The 11,645-nt window shown below is 47.6% G+C and overlaps 1 long non-coding RNA gene across 2 annotated transcripts; it reads right to left on the reverse strand.

Annotated features, from left to right (window-relative positions):
* Positions 1-2,023: 2,023 nt before the first annotated feature.
* On the reverse strand, positions 2,024-7,720 carry LOC113601360 (uncharacterized). Of its 2 annotated transcripts, XR_008299803.1 has the most exons (4): positions 7,587-7,720; positions 5,536-5,630; positions 2,495-2,644; positions 2,024-2,189 (listed from the first exon to the last, which is right to left on the reverse strand). It is a non-coding gene; the product is annotated as an uncharacterized LOC113601360 (long non-coding RNA). The 2 variants fall into 2 exon arrangements; XR_003422584.2 differs by having other exon boundaries at positions 2,024-2,644.
* Positions 7,721-11,645: the final 3,925 nt, after the last annotated feature.

The following is an 11,645-nucleotide window of genomic DNA, read 5'->3' on the forward strand; positions in this document are numbered from 1 at the left end:
CTCATCTGAGTGAAGTCGTAGGATTTTTGTCTTTCTCTGACTAATATCACTTAGCATAATCCCCTCCAGTTCCATCCACGTGGTTGCAGATGGCAAGATTTCATTCTTTTTGATTGCTGAGTAGTACTCCATGGTATAGATATACCATATCTTCTTTATCCAGTCATCCATTGATGGACATTTGGGCTCTTTCTGTACTTTGGCTATTGCTGATAGTGCTGCTATAAACATGGGGGTGCATGTGTCCCTTCGAAACAGCACCCCTGTATCCCGTGGATAAATGCCTCATAGTGCACTTGCTGGGTCATCGGGTAGTTCTATTTTTAGTTTTTTGAGGAACCTCCACACTGTTTTCCAGCGTGGCTGCACCAGCTTGCATTCCCAGCCTTCTGTGTCTTCTTATTCCCTGGGATGTGGAGGTAGTGCTGGTGAGTTAACTTTGATCATGCAAGTGATGAAAACATCCTAGAAGATGGCAAGGTAAGATAGAAGGCAGCTAGGCCCTGGAAAACCTGTGCCACGGGACCATCTACCCAGCCTGGACCACCTGGCTGCCTAGGCATTATTACATAAGAGAAAGAAAATAAGCCTCTTCTCAGCCTTGTGCTCCTCTCTAAGACCTTGGCTTAGATATCACTTCCCTAGGACACTGTCTGTGATTCTCCCTGGACCAGCACTTCCTGTGAGCTTTCACCCATGCTCTCACTGGAGCCCACATCCAAGAATCCTATGAAAACTTGTTGACTTGCCTGCAACACACACACCCCACCCGGTCCAGCCTAGGAGCGCTTTGAAGCAGGGACCACAATCTTACCTGCTCCTTTTTTGCAGGATCTAAAATACAGTAGGCGCTTGGTAAATGGTGACTAGATCAATGGTGGTGTCATACACTTTCATTCTGCCCTCGTTCTCACCTACAGGAATTTTAAGCTCGTCTTCATGCTTCATCCCAACCAAAACTGAAGAACAATCCCCATTCTCTCCATCTTCAAACACAAGTAGTACTTTCTTCCTTGTCCAGTGAGCCAAGCCAGGCCCCAGGAAGAAGTACTTCCCAAAGTGCAGCCCAGTGCTAGATCCCAGTCCGTGGCCCCTGTTGTCAGGTGACCTTCACCCAAACATGAGATGTGGTGGTGTTTTGGGTAGGTCTGCGAGGTATAGCAGGAGTTACCCTTCCTAGATTACCTTTACTTTGAAAACCTGGGCAAAGGGGTAGGGGGTTGTAGAAATCTACACATCGAAATTAATTGGAAAAGTGTGCAAATTCTTTTATAATTTATTTTCAATTTCCATACAGTTATGGTGGTCTGTTTACAAGTCTGGTGGGGGCGGGGCAGCCCTGGTGGATTTCTCTGGTCACTGTGTAGACGGAAGCATGCACTGTCCAACAGACGAAGGCTTCGGCAGCTGCTCTGAAAGCTGGGGTTGTGGCCTCCAGCCAGCCTTTCCTTGAAGACACTTCCCAAGAGCATTGGCCTTGGCAGGACTTAGAAGCTGCTGCTTTTATTAGTGCTTTCTTTTCTTCCTTCCTTCCTTCCTTCCTCCCTCCCTCCCTCCCTTCCTTTCTCTCTCTCTTTCTTTTTCTTTCTTTCTTTCTTTCTTTCTTTCTTTCTTTCTTTCTTTCTTTTTCTCTCGCTCTTCCTTCCTCTCTTTCTTTCTCCCTCTCTCTCTCCCCCTCCCTTTCTTTCTTTCTTTCTTTCTTCCTTCCTTCCTTCCTTCCTTCCTTCCTTCCTTCCTTCCTTCCTTCTGCCTTCCTTCCTTCCTCCCTCCCTCCCTTCCTTTCTCTCTCTTCCTTCCTTCCTTTCTTTCTTCCTCCCTCCCTCTCTCCCTCTTTCTTCCTTCCTCCCTCTCTCCCTTCCTCTCTCTTTCTTTCTCCCTCTCTCTCCCCCTCCCCCCTCTTTCTTTCTTTCTTTCTTTCTTTCTTCCCTCCTCCCTCCCTCTATCCCTCTCTCTTTCTTCCTTCCTCCCTCCCTTCCTCTTTCTTTCTTTTTTTCTTTCTCCCTTTCTCTCTCCCCTTCCCTCTTTCTTTCTTTCTTTCTTTCTCCCTCTCTTTTTGTCTCATTCAGACAAAATAGGATGTCTGAATGTCTGTCCCCCTCCCCTTCCTTCCTTCCTTCCTTCCTTCCTTCCTTCCTTCCTTCCCAGAGCAGAGGAATGTATCCTTGAGCCAAAGAGGAGTAAGAATGGTACTTTTGAGAAGAAAGAGAGAAGCTCGGAGTGGGGCAACAGACCCCACATTTGTCTCAGGCATGTCCCCTACTGTGACAAGGAGATTATAGTGGTTTACTGTCCCTAGTGTTTGAGCCAGAATCCCACACATTTGCGGAGGGCTATAAAGGGCTGAGCTCCCTGAGGGGCTATGCTTTCATTTCCTCCCTAGTGGAGCTTGGAGTGAGGTGGGTGGGAGGGGAGGCCACCTTCAAATAAGCCATCAATCAGGGGAGTCCTCTGGCATCATTAATCCCCTGAGCACACCCTCAAGGTTTCACAGTACCTGGCGTAAGGTCACCATTCCAAAGTTCATGTTCACCTTACTGAAAGGTGTTCAGGCGTCTTATCACCTTATCAGGCTGAGTCTTATCACCCATATCTGATGGTCCTAGAAAAACACTCCCACTTCTTCTACTCCTGTTTTGGGGAGGATCTGAATGGGAATTAAAGAAAGACAACAAAATAGGATGTCTGAATTTCTTTCTTTGGTCTAATACAAGTCTGGTTTTGCAGCTCTGAAAGTCCTAATTATCCTCTATGTTAAAAACTTCAGAAATTTTGAGGCACCTGGGTGGCTCAGTCAGTTAAGTGTCTGACTCTTGATTTTGGCTCAGGTCATGATCTCATGGTTCTTGAGTTAGAGCCCACATCAGGCTCTGCACTGACAGCATTGAGCCTGCTTGGGATTCTCTCTCTTCCTCTCTCTGTCCCTCCCCCACTCACGCTCTTTCTCTTTATCAAAATAAGTAAATGAAATTTTTTTAAAAACTTCAGAAACTTTATCTCCCAGTGTTTGGCTACAGCGTCTTCTATAAGGTATAAGAATTCAGCAGAGCTGGCTTCATGGGGGAACAACTCATGGGGTCACACAGGGCCCTGAGCTTAGAAAGGCCCATGTATGGTTCCATGTTCTGCTTTGGCTGTCTTGAAATTGTTAATAATTTTTAATTTTTCTTAATGTTTACTTTTTGCTTCTGAGAGACAGACAGAGCACAAGCAGGAGAGGGGCAGAGAGAGAGGAAACACAAAATCTGAAACAGGCTCCAGGCTCTGAGCTGTCAGCACAGAGCCCAACGTGGGGCTTGAACCCGCAAACTGTGAGATCATGACCTGAAATGAAGTCTGACACTCAACCGACTGAGCCACCCAGGTGCCCCTAAATTGTTAATAATTTGTAAATGAGAGGCCATGCATTTTCACTTTTCACTGGGCACGGCAAGTTACTAGCTCATCCGGTAATTTAGGAGGTGCAAGTAATGCATTTTGACATTGAGCAGCTGCAGCCATGAACTACCTGGGAGCCAGAGCTGACATGCCTTGGGCACTCCCTTGTCAACTCCCTCTTCGTGTGGAGAGTAAGTGACCACCGGAAGCCACACAAAGGAAAGGTCCACTCCCCTGCCCTGCAGCAAGAACTGGTGTTAGCAGCAGAGCCGGTGGGCCTTCACAAGAGTAGAGAGGAATTGAGAAGGGGGGGAGCCCTGATCCTATCTGAAAATCCCAGGAGAATGGGGAGAGAGGGCTCGGGGTTCCCCGAGTTTGGGTTTGACTGATGCCCTCACTGATGGCAAATGGTCCGATTTCAACACCTCTGACACGAGTGTGTCCTTCTGATCTCAAGTCGCAGTTGGAAGCCTTTGGTACCTCGTGTTTTGAAGCTAAACCTTTGTAAAGGCTCTGCTTAAGCCGGTGGGGGAGGCTGGGGCGGGGCACAGTACACACCGGCAGGGGAAGCACCTGGCTCCTCGCCAAAGGCTGCCAAGAGGTCTGGAGGTCCTGCCCCTGGTTTAGCCATAGAGAGGCCAAAACTGACGGGCAGAGTTGCAAAGGAGAACGGATGCCATCTGGTCTCGTTTCTGTCTTCACCCCCAGTTCCAACTCACAGATACACCCCTGCCTTGCTCGTTTGGCTTTCTCATTTGTTTATAATTTTTCCTGATGCCCCGATCCCCCCAACTGCCAACAGTAAGATGTCTTCTAGAAAGCTGCTCTGTGGATGCTGGGCCTCAAGGAGGCATCATCCCTGCAATGACCAGCATCCTGCCCTCAGGTCAAGGGTGTCATTAAATATTCGAGAGAGGAAGCTGAGATCCTGGTCCTTAGGCTCTGGCCACCATGCCATCAGCTGGAAATGGGGATGAAATGGGCCGGCTGGGGAGGCGGCCTCTGTGAGACACATCATTTGGAGAACATTGGAGATTTATAAAGAATTTGTCCAAAAAAAAAAAAAAAAAGTTACAGAGAAGGATGGAGGGAGGGAGGCAAGCCATAAGAGACTCTTGAGGACTGAGAACAAACTAAGGGTAGATGGGGGTGTCGGGGAGAGGGGAAAGTGGGTGATGGGCAGGGAGGAGGGCACTTGTTGGGATGAGCACTGTCATAGGGAAACCAATTTAACAATAAATTATATCAAAAAAAAAAAAGAATTTGTCCAATCACAAAGCAGTGGCAGCCCATTTAAAAAACCAGGTCCTTCTCTGCTGGATTCTCACGATTTCTCTCCTCTTGTTCACCTGTAACAGGAAGAGAGGAAGTCCACGCTGTCCTGGACTAAAGTCAAGGTTTGTGAATGATCACTGCTAGGCATCTGGAGACATTCCCCAGATCCCTTTCCCAGAGCTTGGGACATTAAGCCCCAGACTGCTCAGGCTGACTTTGGGCATCCCCGGCTGCCCTGTGCTGTCTCTGTGCCGTCTCCCCCACAGCGATCTCCCCCCACGGCCCTTCTCTGGCTAACTCTGAGCCGGCAGCCTGCTTATGGCCCTGCGTTGTCATGGAGAAGGTTTTAGAAACATATTGTTGGATTGCGGGGTGCATTTCTGCCACCTGGAAACAAGTGGGTTTGTAGAAAAGCCACGGTGGAGGGAGGGAAAGGGCTCTTGGAGGGCAGAGCTGGTGCCAGCATAGCGGGCTGTGGTGGAGGGACGGGAGCCCGCATTGCTGTTTGGTATTCTGGACAGGCAACGGCATGCTGATCAGCTTGCTTCGACAGGACTCCTGGGAGCGCGCATCAGACAGAAGGCCACCGACTGCAGAAAACTTTGCAGATTCTAAGGAAATGAACTGCCTGTGCTGCCCAGTCTGTGGTGAGGGGGGCCACCTGAGCTCCCATTTAGATACGCCGATATAAATTTATGCTTCCTGCAGGCACAGTGCCCTTTGCCTGTGCACACCAGCAGGCTGCCCTTGACCGTCTGGGACAGCTCCTTAAGGGACATCTATTCTTGTATGAGACCCGAACACCCCAACCATCTGGGCATCTTCCTTCCGCCCCACGCCCAGTTCCTGAGGGGCTTCGGACAGCCCATTTAGGCCACCAGTCACCTTGCTGTTTGCGGCTTTATAGGTCAAAAAACAGTTGACTTATCAACAATTTTGTATCGTTGAGCCAAACTGAAAGCTGCAGGGCAATCTGGCACCTGTCATCAGGATTAGACAATAAGAACAGTAAGGAAAGTCAGTAGCAGCTTTCTCTTGCCCGACAAATATAATCGGTTACTTTCTAAATCATTCTAAACTCTAGCACTTCGGGTACATCTCAAGACTTCACCTACCAAACGATGTACCTGCTACCGACATGTGCACAAAGTTCCCAAGTATACTTTCCCTTCAAAGCTTGCTCTTGAGCTTGGTATACGTTTTCTTCTGCTACTTGAGGTAGGAACTAGATCAGTTGTGGTGCCCACACAGAGAAGACACATCTCAAAAGTACTTTCTAACAGATTCCCAAGATTTGTTAACTGGTGTACTCACTGGCAGAAGAAACTATACAATGTTTTCATTCCTTGTACATTCTTTTTTGCTAGAAGTTTTGGCAACTTGTGGAAAATCCCGTAGAGTCAGCTTGCCTACCCTCATCTATGTAGACCTGACGTCTGAGGACTATGAACACATTTTGAGTCGGGACCCCAATAGTAAACGATCAGTTTCTAAAGCACCTGCTCTCTCCTTTCTCCTCCTGGGTCTCATTTCGGCTGTTTTAAGATGGTCCCAGTGAGGGGCCTCTATTCCCTTCGCTGAAACATTGACTTATTTAGCCATGCCCAGACTCACAAGATATATATCCTGCCTGAATTGTTCTGCCTACAGCTTCATTTTAGGGTTCTCTGGCCTCTGCTCCCTTCTTTTTATTCTTGTCTTTTATATATAGGCTCTCACTGCCTTTTCTCCTTTCTTGAATGTAGCGATGCTTTTACTTAATAATCCTTCATAAATCAGCCTTTTCTCTTCCCAAAGCAGCTCACTTCTCTCCCTCCCTGTCATTTGTTTCCATTTCTTCTAGTGGCTGCCGGGAAGGGGGGCCCACACAGAATTCTCGACTCACCTATGGCAACAGAGGCAGGCTATGGAAACTAAGGCCAGAGCTTTTGGCTGGGGCCGTACCAAATAATTAAACTGCTTTACTCCTAATATACTTCTGTTGTGAATCTCAAGACGCAGGAAGGGCTGGTCTGGCGGATGATATGGGTGTATCAGGCGAGGTTAAGCCCAACCTACTGGATTCCCCTTTGCAAAGAAGCAGGTGAACCACCAGACTTTCTGACTCAATCCCCTGGCTTCACAAGATAGTGAAAACAAGCACTTGTCTATGCATGAAGGAGTAGCCAGTTATAACTGGGAATTCTAAGCATAGGCAATACCTGGAAGATAAAACTTGCAGCGGGCAGGCCAGAGATGGAAAGAGCAAAGGAGAGATTTTGTTAAACTGCTCTAGCGGGTAGCTTTCTCCCCCCCCCCCCCACCCCGCCGCTTTCATAAAACCACATACTTAGGGTTAGTTGGGAAGCCAAGTCCTTGACACCTGCAACCTCCCAATCAGATCAGAATGAGTGGAGTGTGGGAACCCCCAGGATAATGTCTGGCCAGGGGAGGGCACTTATTCATATCATTCAAATGGAGAGAGGGATGGGAGGTGTCTAATTTCCCTTTGAGTTCTGAAATATGATCTGGTGGCCTAGGAAGAGGCAGCCTAGCCCCAAATGATACACATTTGTCAGGAAGGAAAGAGTTGCCAAGAAACAAGAAGATAAGGTGGTAGGGAGAATTTACCAATGGGAGTTAATCACACACGTAAAATGAACTTCATTTAGGCTTGCCTTGCAGAGCAGTGGTTTTCTAACTTTAAAGAGCAGCACAGGGGTGCCTGGGTGGCTCAGTAGGTTAAGCGACGCTCAGGTCACGATCTCGTGGTCCGTGAATTCGAGCCCTGTGTCGGGCTCTGGGCTGATGGCTCAGAGCCTGGAGCCTGCTTCTGATTCTGTGTCTCCCTCTCTCTCTGCCCCTCCCCCATTCATGCTCTGTCTCTCTCTGTCTCAAAAATAAATAAAAAACGTTAAAAAACAAAACAAAACAAAAAAAAGAGCAGCACAAATCACCTGGGTTTCTGGCAAAAAAGCAGACTCTGAATCAGAAGTTCTGGGATGGAGCCTGAGTTCTGCATTTCTAAGCAACTCCCAGGTGATGCCAATGCTGATGTCTGTGGACCACAGGAAGTAGCAAAGTTCTAGAGTATCGCAACCCAATAGAACTTTCTGTGATGATGGCCATGTTCTATCTAGATCTATGCTGTCCAATTGGGTGGCGACTGAACGTTTGAAAGGTGGCTGGTGTGATGGAAGAGCTTGAATGTTTAGTTTCCTTTAAATTTGACTAATTTAAATTGAAACAGGCTTATGTGGTTAGTGATTCCTGAAAGCACAGGTCTTGAGCAGCGCCCTCATGCTTAGGGGCACATTGGAATCACCTGCAGGGCTCGTTAAATCACAGATTGCCAGGTCCCACACCTAGCATAGCTGATGCTGATCCTGCTGGCCTGTGACCGCCCTTGGAGAACTTCTGTTCTAGAACAGGCACCAACCCAGCTGTGGTAGCTTTAGGATCTGTATAAGAACCTTGTCTTTTCTCCAGGCAGTGAGCCTCAGGCTCACCCTCAGTCCCAGCACGACCCACCAAGTCCGGATGACGTCTGAGTTTTCTCCCTGCAGGCCTTACATCTGGGCAAAGTGGGTGGTGATTCAAATGGCTGGCATTGGAAGGTTCCAGGAGGGCACTGCCTTTTTTAATGTGTATTTATTTTATTTTTGAGAGGCAGGGAGAAGGGCTAGGGAGAGAGAGAGGAAGAGAGAGAATCCCAAGCAGCCTCCTCCCCCAGGAGGGTCCCTTTTAAAAAATATCTTTTCCGGGGGCATCTGGGTGGCTCAGTTAAGCATCTGACTCTTCATTTCAGTTCAGGTGTTTGTGAGTTCAAGCCCCGCGTCGGACTCTGTGCTGACACCTCAGAGCCTGGAACCTGTTTCAGATGCTGTGTCTCCCTGTCTCATTGCTCCTCCCCTGCTCATGCTCTCTCTCTCTCTCAAAAATAAATAAGCATTTAAAAAGTTTTTTAAATATATCTTTTCCGGGGCACGTGGGTGGCTCAGTTAAGCATCTGACTCTTGATTTTGGCTCAGGTCATCATCTCACGATTTGTGAGTTTGAGTACCATGTCAAGCTCTGTGCTGGGAAAATAAATAAATTTTAAAAATTAAAAAAAAAAAATCTTTCCTGGGCACCTGGGTGGCTCAGTCGGTTTAAGTGTCCAACTTCGGCTCAGGTCATGATCTCTTGGTTCGTGAGTTTGAGCCCCATATTGGGCTGTCTGCTGTCAGCACAGAACCTGCTTTGGATCCTCTGTCTCCCTATCTCTATGTCCCTCCCCCACTGGTTCTCTCTCTCTCAAAATAAATAAACTTTATTAAAAAAATAAATGAAATAAAAATATTTTTAAAAAATCTTTCCCACTGATTCCCAAGAAGTGACAGAACATACTGGTTAGGAGCATTTGCTATAAAGTCAGACTCAGTCCAGGTCCGATTATGCCCAATACTAGCTGTGTGACCTTGGGCAAGTCACTGAAACTCGGTACCTCAGTTTTCTCATCTGTAAAATGGGGAAAATAATGGTACCTACCTCATAGAGACCTGGTGAGGACTAGGTGCTTAAAACAGTTGCACAGTGTAAGTGCTCGGTATGCTTTAGTTATCACTACCTGTAATCCCGGCATTTGCAAATTGTTCACATCGGCTATGCATTTTGCTCACCCTGCAAGTACTTGTCAAACAAGCAGATGTTCCTGGGAGGCACGCTGTGCCTGCTGTACTATTTTTCTGAGGGCTCGGGAGGACTCTAAGGCCCACAGGGGTCTCCCTCTAGGGTGTCCAAGGGCAGAAGAAAGGTGAGAAAGCAGGAGGGCACCCCAGTTCCTGATGCACAAGTGAGAGCCAGCAAGGGCCACTCAGTGCCCTGATATACGTCCAGGACAGGGACTCAACTTGTACAAGCCCAGTCCTGCAGCTGTCTTCCAGGTGGCTGTCTGCAGGGCCAGTGGGGCAGAGAAGGATAGCGTTTTCTGGGCCTTCTTAGGAAAAGTCATTTGTTGAGGATGATGCAATGCTAACGCACCCAGCTCTTTCCTCCTGCTCCCACATCTGTTCCTACAAGGAGCCCATCAGCACTTCCCCAGGCTGGGCTTGTCCCAGACCCTGTCTCTCATTCCCATGTGACCGTAGCAGAGACAGTGGCGTATCCCAGAATTTCTGCCAGTACCAGTGTGCCTCCCACAACCTCTTCCATGTGGTTCTGCTAAAGATATGACTGTAGAATTTGGCACCACGACAGGAACATCCTTTTCCCCCATTTAAAAACATTCTGTCATCTTAGCCATCATTTAGGAAGCCTTAAAATAAAATTTTGAGAATTACCATCAGATGTCAATTTTATTGCCAAACGTTTGGTAAACAAGGTAATCCCTCCCACCCCGACCCCAGGCTACAGCACATTACGGGGGAACAATTATCCCAGAGCCCCTTCCTTTGGATCGTTTGGGGGATTGCCGAACAGCAAGGGATACAGACAACTGCAAAGGGCTACCATCAAAGCCTGGCGTCCACCAGAACGACCTGGCTGATGTGCAGTCTACCTCATTCCTTCCTTCTCTACCCTCCCAAGTTCAGAATAACAATATCCACGAATTAAGTGCTATTTCCCAGGGACTGTGCTGCTTTCCAAGCATCAACTCATTTAACAACTGCCTACCATGTGGGAATCATTGTCCTCCTTTTATAGATGACAAGAGGGGCCCATGGAGTAGTAGGTAACAGCTGGAAAAAGTCAAGATACTTGCTTCTTTGCCAAACTCTTTGCCTTGAAGGTATGGTAGCCACATCTGTAGGAGTGTGTGTGTGTGTGTATGTGTGTGTGTGTGTGTGCATACACACACTCAAACCCAGGAGCAGATATGGACCTACTGTCTTTCTGACAGTCCTGTGAAGTGTGCAAATGTCTGACACAAAAACATGTCATCAATACTGTGCTAGTGGAGAGGAAGAAAGGCATGAACACTTCAAAATGGCAGGTAATTTAAAAATCACTTCACACTATGTTTGTGCTCATGTGGGACGTGACAGTATTTGATGAGTCAGGAAGTAACAGTGATCACTACTGTTCCTCAAAAGGAAACCACCCTCCCCTTCTATACCCTAACATGTGATACTAACTCCACTCCACCCTCTGTCCCAGCCCTGACTTAGGGGAAGCCAAAGCACCAGGGCCCAGTATGAAGGGGCATGTGAAGGGATGTACGGGGCTGGGAGGAGGTGCGTATACATAGAGCACCAGAGCTCCATGGAACAGAGTACATAGGTGAGCAGGCCAGGTGCTCTTCTACAGAGTCATGTAATTAAAGCACGTGATGGGTCGTAATCCTGCAGGTGCCGCACCAGACACCCGAAGCCAAATGTACCACATATAAGACCTCAACAGCATTTCTAGAACTGAGAGTTATCCGCTGGGTCCCTGAAAGCCGCGTTCCAGGTTCTGTCAAGAACTGCCAGGTTTCTTTATGCTCACCTGCCAAATGTTTCCCTGGGACGTGCAGAGTGGAGCTGCCGTTCAGGTCCACGTAGCAACCTGTGGGGAACCACAATCACCCGGAAGTCTTAAGAAATAGGATATTTGCTTCACTAAGCTTTCTCATCAATTTAGTATTGATCAGAAATCTTGTTGGAACATTGAAACTGGAAGCACTTCTGAAAGGTTGAGTTTCTTGTCTTCACGCAGTTGAACGATGAAGGTGGTACCCTGTTTTAGTGATCTGGGACTCTGCATAGCCTGAGGCTCATTCTCTAGGTTGATGATAATGACCATTTTTTCAACGGTCATTATTTATTCTGCCTCTGTTAACATCACGACAAACAACACCCTTGAAGGTATAGTCTCTCTTTTTACTGGAATTTAAAGCTGATTAAGTACATGACCTTATGCACTTGACCTGATTAATCAAGGCCCCTGATTAATCAAGGGAAAGAGAACAACAGTGACTGAATGATGATTGGTTGGCAGATGGTGTCTCCCTAGGAAACTGGAAGGCTTGAAGTTAGTGCTTAAAGGCAAGACCT

This window comes from Acinonyx jubatus, chromosome B3 (assembly GCF_027475565.1).
Source record: "Acinonyx jubatus isolate Ajub_Pintada_27869175 chromosome B3, VMU_Ajub_asm_v1.0, whole genome shotgun sequence".
NCBI classification, from domain to species: domain Eukaryota; kingdom Metazoa; phylum Chordata; class Mammalia; order Carnivora; family Felidae; genus Acinonyx; species Acinonyx jubatus.